This window comes from Capsicum annuum, chromosome 6 (genome assembly GCF_002878395.1).
Source record: "Capsicum annuum cultivar UCD-10X-F1 chromosome 6, UCD10Xv1.1, whole genome shotgun sequence".
In the NCBI taxonomy this organism is placed as follows: Eukaryota; Viridiplantae; Streptophyta; class Magnoliopsida; order Solanales; family Solanaceae; genus Capsicum; species Capsicum annuum.
Genome location: NC_061116.1, coordinates 183,882,532 through 183,885,639, shown reverse-complemented (window position 1 = coordinate 183,885,639; position 3,108 = coordinate 183,882,532). Strand labels below are relative to the sequence as shown.

At 37.9% G+C, this 3,108-nt stretch overlaps 1 non-coding gene across 1 annotated transcript; it reads left to right on the top strand.

Annotated features, from left to right (window-relative positions):
* Window positions 1-525: 525 nt before the first annotated feature.
* Window positions 526-629, top strand: LOC124899831. The gene has a single exon (XR_007057395.1). It is a non-coding gene; the product is annotated as a small nucleolar RNA R71 (small nucleolar RNA).
* Window positions 630-3,108: the final 2,479 nt, after the last annotated feature.

Here is a 3,108-nt window from a genome sequence, read left to right as displayed (position 1 = left end):
ACTCTTGCTAACACATTCCTGGTCTTGAATTTTTTGGGATCAATGGGATTTGTCTCTTTGCTCTTTACTCTGTTATGGGGGGCACATATCTATCATACTCTATTTCCTTATCCCTCCAATCACAATCTCCATCCTTATCATGCTATTCTTATTTTGTTTCACAATCTATCCAACCTTGGTTCCTACCTTGCCTTTGATAGACCGGGTAGGAACCCCCCGTATATTTAACAGAGTATCTAATTTCTTGTAAGGAGTTCCAATTATGTCATCATCTTGGACATGTTTCCTCCGCCTCTTCATCTTTCTTCTTTTGCTTTTTATCAACATAGAAGGTGCTAGGGAACCCTTTAACTACCTCGATGTACCGGTGTGCCACCCCTAATTTTGGTTTTTGACTTCCTCAAGCAAGTTTGAAGCCACGCTATATGACAACTTCACAAGTGACCCACCAGATGGATTATGCACCATAATTTTGTTTAGTTGATCCAAGCCCAATAAAATATTTAGAGAAGCATCTTCTCCGACACTTTATGGTTGAGGCATTGCAAAATCTTTCCATTAAATCCCTCCCACACATCATAGAAGCTCTCCATCTAATTGATGAAAATTTAAGATTTCATCTCTCAATTGCAATATCTTTGATAATGGGAAGTATCGATCTAAGAAAGCATCTATAAGTTTGTAACATGATGTGATGGACCCAGTGGGAAGAGGTCTTAGCCACAACACCGTCTCACCCATTAGAGAAAAAGAAAAGAGGCACAACTGTATGGACTTCTATAATATGTGAGCAATATCAAAAGGGGCACACACTTCCATAAAATTATTCAAGTGCAAGATTGGATCGTCATGAGCTTGACCCCCAAATAGACTTTTTATTTGAAGATTGTGCAACATAACACTTGTGATGTGGAATACCTTATTCCCTTTATTTGGTGGGATACGGATAGTACTCGCACATCCAACATCATAGAGTTGCTCCTCGTCATCAGGGGGCCCATCAAAGGTCTTGGCATTACTTGCATGATCACTCATTGTGTTATGGACACTATTGAAATCACCTAAAAAGAAACATAAAAAAAAAAAATAAACACCACTAAGGCTAAACCCAAAGCTACTATTGTAATACCCCATACTTTAGTCTAGCTTGAAATCATCCCAAGATTGTTAGAAGTTTTCTTTGAAAGATGAATCCACTTTTGTAAACATGGAATTCTTAAGATTTTCACTTTTTATTACGTGGAAAATTGAATAAGCTTTCCAATGATACTAATTTCATCTAAATCTGGTATCGCGGTAAAAAGTTATGGACGTTTTACTCAGAGCTGCCAGAATCACCCAAGTGTGATGGCCAGGTTGACGGACCGTCGACCTAGCGATGGACCTTCGCCTTGACCGTCGCAGTTAAGGCAGTGAGGAAGCCTTCTGGATAAGGTACGATAGACAGGTTGATGGACCGTCGAACTTGCGATGGATGTCACCCAAGCTGTCGCTACTTAGGCAGTGAGTCCTTATCCTGGTCCACCTACGACAGTCAAAACGACAGACCGTCGCATGAGCCATTGTAGGTTTCGTTCAGTTAATTTTTTAGTCATTTTTAAAGGGGACTTTTTGGTCTTTTACCAACCTTTTATATACCTAGTAATATCCAACCAAGGCTACTATATTCATTATTCTTCCACAATATCAAAATTAGGGTTTTCTCTCTAAGATTAATCCCCAAGAACAAAATCCAAATCTTCTTCAAGAACTAAGAGATTCAAATTATTCAAGTTCAAGAACTTCAAGAAACTCAACCCAGGTATGCATAGTGTTCATTCATGGACTCCTTTCATCCATGGAGCCCAAGACTCTCTTTTCAAAGTTCAATTGTATAGATTTATTTATGAATTTCATGTTGGGTTACTTTTGTTCATGTTGTTAATAACAAATTGAATTCTAATCCATGCTGGGTGATCAATTTTATATGGAATTAATTAGTATAAAGGTAGATTCAGGTGGACCTATGATTAAACCCTTGGATGATGAAATTAGAGTTGAATCATGATGTTTATTTGTTATATAATGTTGTCTACATATACTATGCCTACCATGTGTTTGATTAATTTCCTATGTGAAGGAAAAAAATGCCCAAACTAGTATGACCTTATGAAATCCCCATTTATGTACAAGCTTATGCATATCACATGTTTGATGAATTGCCTCAATAAATTAATTATGGATTGCAATTTGGTCATGTATTCAAGAAAGTCATGCTTTGTCAGTTTCTTTCCATCGAATCCTAGGGGTACTTGTACCCGACCATTTAGTTGTATGCCTAAAGCCAGTCTCATGTCTTCACGATATCCTCAGTCAAGCCATGATCCATAGAACTCAGTCAGTTGTCAGATATCAGTAGTATTCTGTCAGTTAATAGAATTCAGTAAACTCAGTCCATGTTTAGATCAGTTAATTATGTTCAGTGTTTATTCAGATGGAAGTAGAAATTATCACCGAGTAAACCCAAGGATGGGAATTCACCTGCCAGTAGAGGGTGTGATTCTTAGAAGCAATCCTTGCATTCCAGAACTACATAGCCAATGTAGGTTGAGACATCATACATACTAGTTGAGGGTAGATGAGGTGGCTTAACCTACTATTTGAGGGTTCCCACCGTTCTCATTAGAGTAACCTGCTAGTCAAGGGTTACTCAGAGTTGTCCTTACCAGTCGCGTGGTATTGACACCCTTCTAATCAGGGCATAGATTGATCCCCAATTCAGCTATAATACGTTATTTGGGGCATGTCGGTTAGATGACTATTTCCCACAGTTTCAGCTATAGAATTCAGGACTGTTAGATATAGTCAACTCAGCACAATATGAAACTCAGCTAGTTCCATCAGATTTAGGATTGTCAGATACAAGCATTCATGTCATCAGTTATTAGAACTCAGTCATTAGTTATATTAGTTACCAGTAAACTCATGTTATCAAGATTTCATAAATAGTTACTATATATGCATGCATGTATTCTCACGTTCATATTAGTCAGTTAGCCAGTATTGTTCATGCATATGAACCCCATGCATTCAGCCTACCTTACATGTATACCAGTACATTCAAAGTAC